The sequence below is a fragment of the Sapajus apella genome, unplaced genomic scaffold, assembly GCF_009761245.1.
Source record: "Sapajus apella isolate SASKATOON/1434 unplaced genomic scaffold, GSC_monkey_1.0 scaffold19, whole genome shotgun sequence".
NCBI lineage: Eukaryota > Metazoa > Chordata > Mammalia > Primates > Cebidae > Sapajus > Sapajus apella.
In genome coordinates this window covers 22359543-22377475 of record NW_022436959.1, presented here as the reverse complement: position 1 = coordinate 22377475, position 17933 = coordinate 22359543, and the positions used below count along the sequence as shown (strand labels likewise).

General features: G+C 37.0%; 1 protein-coding gene across 12 annotated transcripts in view; it reads right to left on the bottom strand.

The window, feature by feature from the left end:
- The window catches only part of DGKB (diacylglycerol kinase beta), a 723408-nt gene extending 705709 nt beyond the window's left edge, over positions 1–17699 (bottom strand). For 7 of the 12 annotated variants that reach the window (XM_032286728.1, XM_032286731.1, XM_032286734.1 and 4 more), the window contains exon 1: positions 17147–17697. The gene's annotated coding sequence lies outside the window, so the exon portion shown is untranslated. Of the gene's footprint in view, positions 1–16566; positions 17084–17146 lie in introns of those variants that run through there. The other 5 variants (XM_032286738.1, XM_032286740.1, XM_032286730.1 and 2 more) reach the window with 5 other exon arrangements.
- Positions 17700–17933: the final 234 nt, after the last annotated feature.

The following is a 17933-nucleotide window of genomic DNA, read 5'->3' as shown; positions in this document are numbered from 1 at the left end:
AGCCATTTAAATGAGTTGCTATTACTAATCCCATTTGAAAAACTCAACACCATGATTAAATGACTTAATCAAAATCACACAAATGCTAAAGTCAGGATTTAAACCAAGCAGTTCTTAATCACTGTGCTAAACAATTGTAGCAAGCTAAGTGAAATCCACAATTTTTTTTTTTTTTTTTTTTTTTTTTAGCTTGAGTGCCAGGCCAAGGTGAATCTATGGCTGACTTAGAAAAAAATAAAGAAAGATCTACTGAATTATTTTGAGCAAGAATATGGGAAAATCAACACCCTATACAAGAAAATTGATAGTAAGGAGGATAGAATACAAGTATTATGCAAAAGAATGGATTAAAAATGAAGAGACAATATGGCAAGTTAAGAACACAGTCAGGGAAAATGTCAGAGTTTGTAATTGTCTAGCAGGGACAGAAATTGAAAGAAAAGGACAAATGTGAGAGGCAACAGAGACAGAACAGATTAAAAGACAAAATTTGAATTAGTCAATATGGAAGCCAGGAGGTTACTAGAAAGAGGTCCCATTTCAAGCTGACCGAGTTCCAAACACGGGAAAATGTGTTTGGAAAGAAGCAGATAAACTCAGTTCTGATGTATTATCAAGAGGAGAGCAAGATTCGTAGACAGAAAAATCTAGTAGGCAGACGGGGACGGCTCAAAAGTCCTTCAAATTCAACATGTTTAAACTGAATTCATAAGACTCACAAAAATAACAGCAAACCAGAGACTCCTGCTCTACCTCTGTCTCAGTTGGTACAGGCACTGGCTCCCCTGTTGCAAATACCAGAAGGCTAAAGGTCATTTCTCAACTTTTCTACCTCACTTCCTCATATACTCATTTCAGACTGTCACAAGTCCTGTTAATTTCGCTTCATAAATATCACTAAAATTTCTGTTTCTCACCGTTTACATCATTACTGCGGTAATCCAAGCTAAAATAATCACTCACCTTTATTACTACAATGGCTGGCTGGCTACCACCTTCCATCTGGCCGACCTGCAGTTTATCCAGCACATTACCGCTAGAGTAATCCCATCAAAACGTAAATTATCTTGTCCACATATCCCCACCTCCCTTAAATCCTCAATTATTTCCAATGCTCTAAGGTTAAAGATAAAACAGCCTTGCACCATCTGACTCCTGCTTAATCTCCTGTCATCCCCACTCCAGCCAAAATGGACTTCTAGCTCTTAAGTCTGCCCTGCAATGAAGTGTTTTTACATGCTTTTTTGCATTCTCTTTATTATCTAGTTAATACCGGCTCATCTGTCAGACCTCAGTTTATAATTATTTCTTCAAAAAGCCTTTCAAATCCTCTTGACTATCTCAAATAATACTGTTATATTTAGAACATTTCTGGTGTGATTTCCTATTTATTTGTGTGGTTATTTTATATATTTTTTCTCCATTTCAACACCAACACATCACACTTTTACCTGCTTTAATCAGGCTTTTGCTCCTCCACACCACTTAAAGTCCCATTTGCAAGGCCAGCAAAGATCCGTCTTTCCCCATACTGTGGTTGATCCCCAATCATCTTATGATTTTCTCAGTAGCAACTGACACAGTTCTTTCTTCTTGAAACATTTCCTTTCTTGGCACCAGGGTCAGTGCGTTCTCTTGGCTTTCTCTTCCTGTTCTTTCTTAATTACTTTGCAGATTTCTCAACCTTTTCTCTATTGCACAAAGTTGGTTTACTCTAAAGCTTAGCATTGGACCTTCTCTGTGTACACTCAGTCCCTGGGTGTTCTTTTCTGGTTACAGGTCCACACACAAATCCCAGATTTTTGTCTCCAACAATTCACCTTAATTTCAGCCTCATATATCCACTGTCTACTTAACATCATCAGCTGGAGATCTTACACAGTATGTCAATAGAAGAAGGAACACATTTTAAAAATAAATCTAAAACAGCACATTATTTAAAATAGCACTCACTCTCCATCACTCATGTTCCTCTTGCCCTGACTTATTTTCTTCATGACATATATATTTAATTGTATTACATATTTAATTTTGACTCTCTAGCTCCTCCAAGAAAATGTACATTTCAAAATATGCTACTTTAAAAGGGCATTTCCAATGTCTAAAACAGAACCTGGCATCAAGTAGCTGCTGAAAATATATTTGTGAAAATAGATCATAGATAATATCAATCACTGTCACTACACTGAAAACTCAATGGAGACAGAAGCCTCTTCCGTGTTTGATTACCATTGTTTTCCCAGTGCCTGTTGAATGGCAGTTATTAAATGCTTTTTGATGGCTTGAATAAGTAGAAGTAACATCAGGGTAGTGCAATCTTACCAATGACAAAGGAGGACAGAGTTACAACAAGGAGTGAAGCTATTAAAATCAGGAAATGTGAGGATGACAAGAACTGCTACAAGGAAAATGTATTTAATAATTAGGAAATTATTAAATCATTTTAAGGCCAATTTAAGTATGGTGCATACTGATAGCAGATGGTAATTGGCTAAGGAAGTAGTGGGAGGCACAGAGACAGAGGCTCCAAAGGTAGGCATGATATGGTACATACCATTCTAAACACATGGGTTTCTTTCATTCCATACACCAGTGTTGAAATTTCCTGCACAAACACAGCCATACCCCTCTTTCCCATAGTTAAAAAGTCCCCTTCCTTACTGGGCATCTTAAGTCCTGAAGGATTGTCCCTCTTCATCTTCCTATTTGTGTGAATAAGGAGCTATACATCTGAAAGTTGTGAGGACTGATAATTGCTTAGACTACATTATATTTTATTTTGCATTTCAGGCTTTATAGCAAAAATATAAATGATACCCCCTTATTTGTTAGTATAAGGAAAATAAAATAAAAAGTCACCGACAGATTTAAAAGCAAAGTGAAACTGGAATACAAATAAAAGACTGAGCAATCTAAAAGAGAATATTTGTTAATTCCTCAATATTTCCCTTGGTTCCATCCCTTCATTTTCTTCTTTGTATAAAGAAGTTTTTATATATCTGAAAATTGTCAGGGTAGAACACTGTTGTGAAATTAAGTTTCAAAGTTGGCTAAATGTAGGTAGTGTTTGAAGCTTCTTATTTAAATATTGAAACTGGGAAGTATAAGTACATAAAGATTCAGTGAGCATAATATTTCCTGGACTGTCATAATTTTTAAGTTTAATGATTCTGAAAACACTTAGACTATATAGCTTGCATCTGGGTGTGTGACTCTGGGTGAAAGAGTAACATCAGGGATTGCAGCAGCCAGGAAATGTTAATTACATTATTAAAAAAGCAGTTATAAGTGTATGAGCCAGTCCACTAAAGACTCTAAGCTGGTCAGAACAAAAGGGCTGTTCGGGTTCTAGCATTGGCAAGAATGAGGACCATGACTCAGCAATGCTTAGCATTCAGTCTGATTTACTATCATACCAGCAAATTATCCTTGTGAAGAATAAACACAAGATTAAGAATGCAAGTGAATAGAGGCTTCCTGAGGCTTTGTTTTATTCCACACAAGGGCATATGCAAAGTTCAGTTCCATCAGCATTCCATGCAGAGGGAGGAATCCTCTCAGTCAGCAAAGCGCAGAAAATGGGAATTTGATCTCATAATCATCTGAATAGGAGGTAGTGTCAGGACCAAAGGGCTAGCCCCTTTCATTTTGGGGAGCTTCTTGTTGCATTTCAGATAAACACTTCTGCATTTTATGTTTTAGTGCTTTTTTAGACCATCTAAACTTCCAGTGCAGTAGGCCTGGCTATGGCCCACCAAAAAGCCCGCTTGAATGGAAATGGGAGATGGGAGAGGAAGCTCATCTCACAAATCACTGCTTGGTTTAGGAAACTGAAGCTGCGTATCCAGCTGGCAAAGAACAAATAATCCTTGGGTAGGAACAGACCACCAAAATTTTGCTCATTGTATAAGAAAAAATAAGTTTCATAGGGATCAATTAATAGTTTATACTCAAACTCTATGCAATCTAAACTAGAAATGGAAAGGAACAGTCCTAAAATAAATACACAAAATTCCACTCTAAACTAACGAAAACAAAAAGTGTGGAATTGGTGGAATCTGAACAACATACGATAGAGATAACTTTGGCTTGAAAGAAGTAGACATAATTTCTAACTCAGACCTATTAAGGAAGTATTTCTGCAAAGTCAAAATACGTTTTTCAATTTTTTTTTCTGTTTGACCTGGGATAAATATAATATGGAAATACATCAACCCCTTTGGGTGATGTCTAAAATAAATGAAAAAGAGGAAAAGTAAAGCATGTATGCATTAAAAAATGCATCAACTTGTCAGAATTTGACTAATCATAAAATCTAATGATATTCCTCAGCCTGAGAGTCTTTTCATTCCGTACAGTTTCCATTATCTTGCAAAGTTATATCATTAAAACTCCCACAGTTTCAATTAATAAGGGCACATACTATATTGTGTTCCAGATAAAATGACTGAGTATACATTTTTAGGTCACAGCTAACCCTATTTATATGGCTTGTGTAAAATTACATGGGAAAGAAATACCAAATATTTAAAAGTTATTCCAGGAACAATATCATTTTATGATTTCTGAAGCTAAATATCATGATTTTTGATACATGAGAAACGCAAACTTGCAAAATAGACTAGTATACTACTATGAATAAATCCAATTTGAAGCTACAGTTTGACATAAATCATGCTTTGTCCCTAAAAAGCCTTCATTTATCACATTGGTTAATATTTGTTTCCATGGAGAGAATGACGTGGGAATAGTGTTGTAAGAAACTACGTCCTAGCACAAGTGACCACCCACTCCCAAATTGAACCTGGAAATCATGACAAAAATCCTTAATAAGCGTTTTTTCACACTTCATATAGTAAATATTGGATGTGTCTGAGAAAAATATTTTCTTTCCATTACTATGAGCATATTATAATTTACGTGAGACTCTGAGAAAGTGACATGGCACCGGGGAAAATACACTAGCTAATCGTCTATTCTCCCCACATGTGAGACCTCTTAGCCTTCTGTTTACTTCCAGTAAGACCTCGAAAACTCCATGCTTGTTCTTGTCAGATACTGAAAATAACCTTCATCCCTCCTCTTTATATCCAGGTTTGCAATCTGAATACCAACGATCAATTCAAAGAATGCCACAAATAAAATAAATGCCTAAATCCAACTTGAGCTTCTGAGATTGGATAAAGAAAGCTCCAATGGCTACACTTAGGCAAATTAAAAATAATTTCATACTCTCAAGATAGAATAGCATTATTGAATATTATCTCCAGAATGAGAAAATATTGGTATTACTGTTAAGTATGAAAGAGGGGAAAATATGCTAATATACAGGTAATTGTTCAGCGTCAGTACAAACCATACTGATAAATGGACCAAAAGGGGGTACAAGCACTCCCTCCTTATCCACAGAGAAATTCCAAAGCACCAAGTAGATACCCGAAACCGCTAACAGTACCAAACTCCATATATACCATAATATACTGCATTTCAGAGAATGAAGATGTCACTTCTTCAAAAATGTATAAAAAACAGTAAAAACACTGTTGACCCAGAGAGATGCTTTATAAGATAATGCACTATCCCTGATCAAGAAAGGGGCATTATCACAGTTCATCTATTTAATGCTACTTTTTAGGTACCTGTTTTATGCCAAGCAATGCTCAAACCACTGGGAAAAAACAAAGAACCAGAGACACAATAGGAAGGCAAGTAAAATGGAAAAGTAGCACTGAAAGAATGAATACTTTAAGCAGCTTAATGCCAAAGGAACATTAGATTGGAAGAGAGCAAAGTGGCAGTAGGTATTGTTGAAGAGATAAAGCGGGACCATGTCATAAAGTTTTGCCTCAAAGCAAGGGATATAGAGAAGGTGATGGGTGGAGAGAAGCAGGGTTAAAGTCGTTGTGGATATTAATAATTTTTTAATTAAAATTCAAATTTAATTCAAATGTCTAAATGTCAGTACCCAAAATAAAAATAAATGACACAAAGAGGAAGTCAAAATACTTGTGTCTCTTTTCATTAAAAAACATGGAAGCACATGGGTGGTTTGGCTTTATAAGAAAGCTGCTGTGGACAGTGAAAAGAAAAAGAAAACATGGACATTTAGAAGAATTCCCAGGGTCAGACTAAGATGAGAGATCATAGACTTATTATCACACCAATTTTCATAGTTTCGTGATTTTCAATAGCATTCAATACCCCAAGTGAAAATGCAAATCCTGATTGCTCAATTGAGAAAGAATAAGGATTTTGCCAGATAGAAAAAGGAAGGAAAAGAGTACTGCAAGGAAATAAAGAATTGTGCAAGAGAGCTCTTTATGTTGTATACTAGATCTTGTCTGAACAGTAAGGGGAGGGAAAATGAGAATAGAGTCATGGAAAAAAATGAGGTGGGTCAAGCTACTGGATATCAGCAGCAGGAAGAGAGAGCAATGTGATTATTTTATTGTATCTCATGATTTCAGAGATAACATCAAGATCCAGAATGGAAGCATTGCCCAGTGGATACTATGGAAGGAAGTGGAATGTTAATGAAGGTAAGGTGATTAAGGGATTTCTGCCAAGGGTAGTTGACTTACCTTATCTATGTACTTTAACCAATCCTAAGGGATGACAAGACATATAGATAAAGAAACAGTGCCATAGAGACTTCTAAATCAGGAGTAATAAGGAAGATAATAGATGACACTGACGAGTACATGGCAGTAATGTAAGTCAAGGCAAACTAAAAACATACATACATCTTGAACCAACTTTATGTTTTCTATGCCACATTCTGAATAACTGAATAAAGTTACACATTTTGGGAAATTATCATTGTAAATTCATGATCATCTAATCAAATGTCCGCTCCCACCTGCCCAGATCATAGCATATGCCTCTGGTCAAAAATCTGTCTAACTTTATCCATAAACTTCAGATGTTCTCCACCTTGTTCGAACTCTACAAAGAAAACTTAAATTCCAGAAATATCCCTAATTTACAACTATAAAACCTAAATACCCGTTCAAATTGTTATATTCTTTCTTTTGTCTGTTCTTCAATTACAGGCAGCGTACCTTCTGGTCAAAGTCAATCAATAGCCTATATGTCTTACATCTTATTCAGCTCCACATACTTAGACATGGATTCTCTTTTCCATATATGTATATATATTCCCCATACTTCTATTCACACATTTTTCATAGATATTTAAACAATCAAAAATTCCCAATTCAGAAAAGCAAAGGCTCTTTCAAACTTCCATTCTCCAGAACCAGCTCTATGTTTTTTTAAACCTTCACAGATTAACTCTTCGAATGAGTCACTCTGTTTCCATTTCCTGAACACCTACTCATTCAACAAGTTTTTGTCTGGGTTTCACCCCTCATCCCTCCAGTGATACATGTTTAGCTAAAATCAGCAGTGATCTTCCAGTGTTCAAATCCAATGGTTATGTTTTAGTCCTCATCTCAATTAATCTCTCAGCAAGACCCAACAGTGATGATTACTTTGCCATCCTTATAAGACATTTTTTCCTGGTCTTTAGAACGTGCCAGGTTTCTGTTGTTGTTTTCCTCGTCTATGACGAATCATTTTCATTCTTTGCGAACTGATGTATTCCAATGCACTCTAGAAGTATTAGGATATGTCAAAATTTGTTCCTAAAATTACCTCCTTTTTCGCTCTATCTTCCCTTCCTAGGGATTTGTAGTGATGCCAAAGACTTCATTCCCCATCTATACCACCAAATTTATGTATCTCTTTCCGAGTTCATTGCTGTCATCTCTTTAATCGTATAACCAACTGTTCACTCTAGAATTATGCTTGAATAAATGAAAGAAATGCCCTTTTTCACAGGAGGATAAAAGAATAATGATTTTTAGACACATCTTGGGAATTATGTTTATTGTCCCTTCTTGAGTAAATTCCTATTCTCCCCTCAAGATGTAACTCAAATTCTAAATTATCTGAATAATTCCTGAGTCTCTTGTTCTCCCATCTCCTATAGCAACGCATGCCTACTTCTACAACTGCACACAGCCCATGGTATTATAATTTCTACATGTGTCTCCTTCTAGCCCTCAGTATAGGATCTCCATAATGCCAAAGTCAGGTTGTATTTATAGTTCTCTTTCCAAAACCTACTACTCAGATGTATGTTAGGTGCTAAAAAATTTTAAATGAATAGTTAAATGCCAGTAGACCAGCACTTCCTAAAATGTGCTCCAGGGTTTTCAAAGAGGCTTCCAGAAGGAGAGATTCTGTGATTAAATAGGCCAGGAAGTTTATACTAAATCCTGTTTTAGAGATGCCGATTTCACATGTGAAGGACTATAAGAAGTCCTTAAAATAAAAAACTGTTCAATTTTAATATTTGAATAAGGAAAATATCTTTCTCTTTTCCTCTTTTAACATACATATTAGCATTCCTCAAAAAGCCTTTCTTTATCTCTTAACGTAGTTTGAATTTTAACTCATGAGGATGAGCAAAACACATGTTAAAGAACTAGGGAGGATGTCACTTTCTCTTTGATCAGGATGCTCCATGATGATAAGACACAGGCAGTAATTCCTTTAATGTAGCTTTTAAATTTCTTAGTGGAAAAAGACTTTTGATCAATATGGCACTGCTATACACTGACATATGCATCAAATCTAACATATTCTTTTTGTGTTTTGTTTTCTACAATGTCATTAATTTCAAGACATTGCCTAACCATTGCGATATAATTACAGCCACATTCAAGCCATTGTTTTGTTTTGTTTTGTGAAGGTGCTCTTAAAATGATAATATAGTTGCCTGAGCACCAAATGTACCACCATGCAGGCAGCTTGGACAATAAGAGCATTAACAGCTCTAAAACAAAATTTCCACTTGAAGCTCAAAAACCTATCACTTCACCTTCAGAATACTTTGCCTAGTAGCATTTAGATGGAGTGCATTCAAAACCAGACACCCAAAACAACAGTGCTCCCCTAAATGGCTTTTATGCTATGCTACCTTTAATGCGTAACAAAGAAGTAATCTCTATTTGCCAAATAGAAACTTCTAATATATATCCTAACAAACAACATTACATAACAATAGAACAACCCTTCCTAGTTATCAGAATTCTCATTAAAAACAACACAATAGCAAAATGACTGACTCATCACCATGCGTGCCCTTTGTCTATTTGGGACAATGTAGGGAAGTTACAAGTTGTTTATGTGCAGCCCAAATGACAGGCAAGAGAAGTTACTAGGCAACATTAAGTACTTGCATTTTTCTAATCTTTAAAAGCTGTCCAAAGTGGAATAATCCTATGATATACAAGTATTAGGAAAAGCAATGTGGGAGTTATGTTTTTGACTGAATGAAAATGTTTTGCTTAATAATTCTAAAATTCTGATTCACTGTGAATTCATCCGTTTTGGTCTTAAGAATCGCTTCAGGTGTTTAAGGCTCTTCTACTCACTGTCAACAAGACACACCAGGTGTACAGTGAAAAACAGCATTAATGGGGGTTTGCAGATGAGGCAGGAGTGGTCCATACGCATCCTGAAACCAGCTTGTTCTCCTACTAATTATATTATTCCTATTGTATAAATAGAATCTTCTGCTCATCTCAGCATCAGCTCTTTGTTCCTTTCACAGCACTATTACAACAAATAATCATGCACTTGTTTCTTTGTTTAAGTCTGTTCGCATCTGTTTTTCACCAAAGTGCAACCTTTAGTACTATAAGAACTTTTCCATCCATTCCACTTCTTCCACTGATCTGGTAGAGTGCCTGACACCGAGTAGCCCATCAATGACTAAAGGATGAAAAGGATACAGGGCCATGGTATAAGTAAGTAGTTCTGTCTCTAAGGGATAGTTTTAATATCTCTATATGAACCTTAAACTTCCCAGAACTAGCTATTACTGACAATCTCCAACATACACACTAGGAAAGGCAAGACAAGTGGAATTCCTCCGCCCATATTTCTTTTCATTAAGGAACCAAAAAACAGATTTCTTGGTTGAGAGCCAAACAAGAAACACTTTCTTGTATTTTCTGTCTCAGCAAAACAAGTTACCGAATAAACCACAAACTCATCTTTTCTGCCTGAAGTTTTGTTTTCAGGTCAAGGATCTTGTCACGCTTTTCTATAGTACCTCTGTTTCTCCCTCCTTTCCTGTTCATGTAATGCAAAGGGAGTCTGATCTAGACACTAGCAGGTTCTTCACATCACATGTCATGTTTCCCCAGCATGCTTAGGTACAAATAGCAGAGTAGCCAATACAGAGCAAAACAGAATATCCTTCTGTTATTAAATGATGATAGCTATGACTATGTTTTAAGAAGGTCAGAGGAGAAAAAAATGAACGACCTTTCATCATCATTTTACGTAAGGGAAAGGGACTTAAAATTTCTGAGCATTAATTGCATGCCAGCCACTCTTCTAGGTAGTTTACCTGTGCTGTCTAACTTATCTATGTTAATAGTTATATCTTTTTTATAGTTTAATAAGAATATTCTGGGCACAAGGGTAGGTAATGAAATCTTAGAGTGTTTATAATAATATTTAATAAATTTAAATATTTTATAACTATAAAACTAATAAATATTTTAAGATTTAGATTTTATTTAGAACATTTACTATTGATACTTTTTCACTGAGACAATAATCCAAGGAAAATGGAAATAATAAGAGCTAATATTTTTTAATGTTTATTGTGTGCATTCTGTTCAAGCCCCTTACATCCATGATTAAATCATTTAATTCTAAGTAATGGATTGCATTTTTATTAACCCTGTTTTACAAAGAGAAGTCTAAAGTGCAGAATTTAAATTTACTCAAATCCACACAGGTACTAAGGATTTTATGTCCAGACAGTTTGAATGCAGAAACTAAGTTTCAAGCTTTATATCATCAAACTAAGAAAATGACGAAACTCAGTAAAGCTTCTTTTCATATTGAGAAATTATATAGAGAGTTGACTTCTCCATACCCTTTTTCACAATTCCATGTCATTATGAACAACCAAAACACAATATACAACTTGGGATTCTAAGAGAAAATGTATTATAAAGCATGGCCCAGCTGTCTCACTGGGGGAAACTCATTCTGAGATTACTCTATTGATGAAACTCTAAAGACATTTTAAACAGCTACACACTTCTGATCCCATCTGTCCTTTCCCTGATTATTTGATAACTGATTCATGTGGATTAGAAAGAAGACTAAAATAGAACAATTTGACCTAAGATGGTACTTTTAAAAAAGAAATTTATTTGGAAAGCCTTATGTGTTATACAGTTCACATAGCAATAATATTTAAATACTACATGAAATAAATGCATAAAACATTTAAAAATAGAATTTGAATTGTCACATAAATTGATAATTTGTGGGATGTAGTTTATAGACTGATTTTTCCACCAGCAACCTTCGCTTTAATCTTCTCCAGTGGTAATGCAGTCTTGAATGTCTGCTTGCAGATATGATTCACCATTTGTGAGCTATGGCTCAATTAAAATGGGGGTGTTTTTTTTCAAGGGAAGTAAGAGTCAAAGAAACAATTAAAAATTACTTTTTCATAACTTCACACTATTGTCCCACAAGAGCAAAATATCTTTGATAAACCACTTATTCTACTATTTGTTCCCCCCCCCCCCAGGGATACATTAATAACCTGAAACCAGAAAATAGGTATCCATGAAAATTTCAATTTTGTGATCTGGAAATATTTTATCTGCCATATTCCAAAATATTGTTCCATGTATTCTAAATATGTCATACCATAGAAGGTAATAAATGTGTTCTGAGCAATTTTATACTAATCATGACTTCTACTTATTAAAACACACACTTGCTCTAAGACATTATAGTTTATATTTGAAAGCCGATTCTCTAGTCTTTGGTGAGTGGGGGGCAAAGACTAAATATTGTGAAAGTGGGATTACCTGCTCCTTCAGCGGATAGAATTAGAGCCTATAATATAGCTTATTAAAAGGAGTGTTTATTAAGCTCCAATATTGTATTAGACACTGTGTTAGGCATTAACTTCCAAAGATAAACAAGGTTGATCCCCTTCCTCAATGTAGAAAACAGATTATTTCTATTCTCTGCGGCATATTCTATAACAAAGATTCCACAAGATTCAGTGGAACCACACAGAAAGACTGGGAGTTCGTGGTAGAATACAAATAGATACCTCAAAGTGTCTTGATACTGGAGTAGAAGCTTAAGAGACAATGACACATTATCGAAACACATTAGTGTGGAGAGACGGCAGAGGAGTTTGGGTGTCCAAAAGTAAATTACTGAGAGGCAAATGCAAGCAGAGAAAAGGAAGGTGCAACATTGCATGAACTGTGGAAGGTTATAATAAGCCAGCAGCAGTTAATAGCTGATTTAGAGCCTTTTGATTAAAAGAATGGTCTCTCTAGAGCTAGACTACTGGGTTCAAACTTCAGCTCCATTCCTACTAGTTTGTAACTGTGTCAAGTTAGTTAACCCTGTCTTCCTTCAGTTTGCTCTTTTATAAAATGAGAATGAGGAGAATAAAAAAATTATCCCATAAGGGTATGATCAAGATTAAATATTCAAAATAGCTATAAAGGCAACTGCCATGTCGTAAGCACTCAATAAAAGTTACTATCATTATTTTTAAACTAGAAGGTGAAGAGAACCAATGGGCAAGGAAGCCGATTTTAGCACCACATTCAAAAATCAATCCTGAAAACTAACTCTTCCCAGCCCTAACCTGAAGTGTTGCAAATGACAAGAGAATGAGTCACGGCCAACAATGTGAAAGTATTTGCAAAACTCTGTCACCACATACGCATCTGACAACAGCTCAGAACATCAAGTTCGCTTATGGAGCGTGTCCACTTATTCTCTGGTTTTGAAGGTAACGGCTTTTGTGTTCCTTGCATCTATAGTGATTGGCACATTGCCAATCAAAAGTTACTGAGTTGAGGACATTGTGTTTCAAATTTACAATGCAATACAAACTCCCTGTTAAAAGACAAATCCTTCATTTCAAATTGTTGACTCAGAAAATCCTTAAAAAAGAATTCCGGCTGTTTAAATTTAGCATGCTGAGAAAGACCAATCTTAAAATATTGTTTGGCTCTATGCCTGTAACATTTTCATTTTATTCCTTGTTAGTGTTTGTCTTCTGTGATAAGAAGACAAGTGAGAGTAATCATGTTAGTCTCTGTAACACTTCACGTTCTACCTAAATGAACCATTTTGTTTTTATCCTAACCAGTTAAAGATGGCCTTTCACTTCCTGGCAAATTTTCAGAAAATGATTAAGCAAGAACCAGTGATATTTCCAATTACTTTTTTACCTCTTCGGCCAGCATCTGGCCTTTCTCCCCAACTTTTCTTTGAATCATTGTTTTTCCACTTTTAAAAAGAGTATGTAAAAGAGATTATCTGATGACAAGCATAATCTTTTTCTAATACGACCTTACAACAATTTAAAGAGATGTTTTGGGTCTGTACTTCATCTGTGACTAAAGATCTCTACCCCACACACAGCCCAAAGAGTGTGTTATTTAGTATCCCTCAGGACAAAGAATGTGGACATATTTTTGGACCAGCCCTCTACTATATGATTCTTTTCCTTTCTTTTTATACCCCTCTGTGTTTGGATCTTCCAACTTTTCTCCATATTAAGTGCATTATCTTCCTTCCTGGCAACGTCCTCACGTTCATTTCCAGAGTCGGTGCAGCCAAAGCAGAGCCTGAAACTGGAATGGTGAGTACGCCAAGTTTGGATCTGGGGTCAATGCAGGTAGATTCCAGTTTAGGTGGATCCTATCTTATGTATCATGAGCAAAGGAAGAGTTCTCAAGCACTACCCGTGCATGGCATCCACAAAATAATATGCTTACCCCTCACTCTGATCCATAGTAGAGTACCATTTTAATTTTTTTTTAAGTAGCAAAGCAATTAAGAATTAGAGTGAGTCACACCTAGCGGTTAACTCTAACCCAGCATTCACCAAATATTGCTACTTTCAGAAATTTGTTTATTCCTTCTGAGTCTGAGTTTTCCTAAAGGGGAGAAAAAGCCATCTCCCTCCTGCAGCTATTGTACCGTAAATGAGAAGCCATATTTAAAGCTCTTGACCCAGTACCTGCAACTACTGTACTCAGAATAACCACCACTGATCATTCATTGTGTGATGAATAAAGCACATGAGAAAATAATCCAGGGCTATCAAGTAGTTGAACCTACTTCATAGTAAATACCCAAGGTATTGACTGTGGCATTGGGACATACCATACGCAACTCACTTGGTTAGAATTTGCGTTAGTGTTTTACAAGAGAGAGAAAACACTATTGCTCGGAGAGAGGTAATAGGAATAGGCTTCTTCAGAATTTTTCCTGGAGTTTGCTCTGGGCAAGTGCTCCTCGGCTGGAGGTATTACTCTTAAGAGAATACTGCAACAGTATCGTGCATATATAAATACAGCTCTGTTCCTGAAGGCAGTCAGGAGAAGCATCCAGGAAAAGATCATCTCGAAGTGTCATTTCAAGCCTCTCCATCACATCACAGTTATTAGTAGGCAGATTTTGATTTAGTGATCGGGAGCTATCTTTGTCTGGCTTGTATGGCTACAACTCTCCCTTCTTTCAATAGTGTGCAAGAAAAAGCATCATAGGATACTACTCACAGGATACTAGTTCAGGCACAATCCCAGCAAACTTACCAATGATTTTAACTGAAATTTTAAAAAACAATTTAAATAATTGTTTTATTTCACAAATGATTGTGACAATCTTCTTCCCAATCATAACATGAGCTTTGCTTACGTGTAGGACAAGAAAGTAGGAAGCAAAGGCATTGCCACCACTCAACTCCAACTACAGAACTTTCTATATTTAAAGAAATTTTGTCAAATTGTTATCAGTGCTCTTAGCCTAATTTTCCTTCTCTTTAACTACATACAGAGTTCAGCTAATGACAGTCTACTGTAGAGTATCAAGGAACTCCTTGGGAATGTGCTCCAACCATATTCTTCCATTCCTCATAGAGATTTTTCTTTTTCTCATTGCTGTCAAAAATTTTTAATCACCCTCATGTATGCACTATTGTAGCAAATATATCCCCTGAGTTACATTTTACTCAGTGAATCACAAAGTCACATGTAGACTTTATGCACAGGGATACTATGTACGTGTGTGGAATGGATCGCCTACAACAAATTGGGAACTCCCTTAATGCCAAAAAATATTAAGTAAGCCTTTATATCTGGAGATCCCATGATGAGTAGAAAATTAGTCAACACAATTCTAATGTCATTCTGGACATATTTTATTTTTGGTAAAAGCACGAAGATTTGGTGGATTAGAGAAAGAGTAGCACAATTTAAAACTGAAATTATAGCATAAGAGTAGTCCTTGGTTACCTCTCTACTAAAGACAGAGGATTTCAGAATTACTTTGCTTTTCACAATAGTTATTTCATAAATTCTGAAGCCTTCTTATCCTATGGAATTTATGCTAGCCTATGGAAGTATCCAGCTTAAAATCCTAGGTTCTCTTTTAGGTAATTTCTGTTTTGTCAATAATCTTTCTTGGAGAAAAATGTACTAACATGGCATTTTCTCCAATGATCCTCCAACTAAGTCTAACATTTTTGTGTAATGTATTCTTTCTGCTTGAAGGAATTTTTCTCTCCAACCGCCAACTATAAAAATCTGGTCAATGCAAGAGGACCTGGTTAGGTACCCCAACATTTTTAGACTAACTATTTCTGATTCCTATTCTAGAAAAGACCTTCAGTATTCTGCTGGCATTCATGTTTCTTTGGTCATTTGCTTTACAATGGACTGGCCCTTGCTGACCTGTTTTTAAAGGAGTTGGTTATCTGCAATTTGAGCAACCAGTTGAAGTTGTTTTTTTAAAAGTTTTAAGCCTTCCTTTTCCGCCAGGGAACACAATGCCGCTTGGTTTCTAATTATAGAGCCGTTTATGTAAAAATCACCACTTTAAAATCACAAGAAAGAGACTGTTCAGTGAGTAGAGGCGATTATCGTAGCAGGAGGAAACTAAGGGAACCCTCCATGTAGCACCCACTAAAGACTATTTGAATGTTTATCATATCATCAGTGTGGCTTAGGCTGTTTCCTAGCAGTTATCTAGAGACCCACTTCACATTTTATTTTAATAAGGTAAATCAAAGACTTCTGTTTGCTTGCTTGCCTAGTTCACGGATTAAGAATAAATCTGGGCTGGAACTTGTAACAATTAACTAGGGCATTTGAAAGTCTAAACCAACCTCTTTATGAATTTCCTTTTGAAAAGATAAGCTGCTATCTCATTGGTAACTTTCAGGGGACCACTCTTGGAATTAAATAATAAAACATTCACCAGTTGTGTTGCCTAAAATCGCAATGGACAGGGCACTTTCTGCATAGCTAATGCACAAGCGGCATCCGCCAGCAAATCACAGAGCACCCCTACAATCGCATAACTAGGACAGGAGTCAGGGAGACGAACCGATTTAACATTTCATGGAGAATTCAAAGCTACGCTTTTCTAACTTTCCTCCCCATTTCTTCTCAGCTTCCCTTCCCCCGTGCCACGTACCCAGAAGCCACTCCATTTGCCAACCATGTCCAGTTTAACTTACTGCAGTGCGATGCAGGCGAAAGCTGGGCGCATCTCTGAAGCGAGAGCCACTGCTTTTCCGGAGAGGAACTGGGACCAGCCAGCTCTCAGGATCCTTTCCAATTCACACGCTCCCCGCACAGTGAGAAGGCTCCCACACAGCTCGGCTTCCCCAGAGGAGAGGAGCTTCAAGAACTCTGCTCACAGCATCCTCCTCCCCACTGCCGCCCCCTTCCAGAACACCCGGCCCATTGGAACTAGTGTCTGAAAGATGGAAATCTACTTCCAGGCAACACCACAGGCTGCCTGCAGTTCACCCGTCTCTGATCATTTGCAACTCAAAAACAGCGGAGGCTGAAAGACGTAGGTTTCTGGAGCCCGAAAGTCATCTTTAGCATCCCCATTCCCCACCTCTCACTCCTCCCACTTCATCCCCGCTCCTCTGTCGCGGCCACCTCCAGTCCTCCAGTCTCCCACTCAAGCTAGCGATCACAAATGATTATTTTATCAGCCAAACCAACAAGCAGCGGAAGGAAACAATTTGTCAGAGATGAAATACCTGTTGTCCGTGACTAACGCTCTTCTCTCGTCTTAGTCCTTATGTCAAGACGCTGTGATATTGGAAGTCTGTGCAGTGTGTGTGTGTGTGTGTGTGTGTGTGTGTGTGTGTGTGTGTTGAGGAGGAGGCGATCTGCACGGCTGCAAGAACCAGCCCTGCCTATGTCTGGCTGCCGCTTCTCCAGTTGCTGTTGCTACTCTTTGCTGATGGAGCTCCGGGGAAAATGAGACAGGGAGACGAGGCTATACAGCTGTTTAACTGCTGGTCCAGTTATGAGACAGGGGAGGAGACAGGGCAGGTGAGTGGCTGTTGAGACAGTGAGCTGGATTCACTGCAATTGCTGCCATTCAGTAGACATCTCAGGCAGGAAATATGATACCTGTCTCCCCTGTCCCTTCTACAACTATAGTCCTTGATGGGTCATTGTTGAGCAACCATCTGCCTAACCCACTTCTACCAGTTGTAGCAGCTGCAGAGGCTCTTGCTGCATTCTGGGTTGGTAACCTCGGAGCAGGCGACTAGAGGATGCATGAGGATAAGGTAGAAAGGCAGTTAAATATTGAGGGAAACTCTATGTATGTGTAACCAATCAGGGCACAGATAAAAATGACAATTTTGAGCCATGCATGTAAAATAGTGTATTAGGGTAAGAAACATGAAAGTCGATAATCAAGATTTTTGTAGAATGTATACAAAACCAGATAGTTATTAAACAGTGTGCTTACCAGCTTAAACACAGGGTATCTTGATTGCTTTTACCTTCTCTACATAATATTCTCAGTGATTT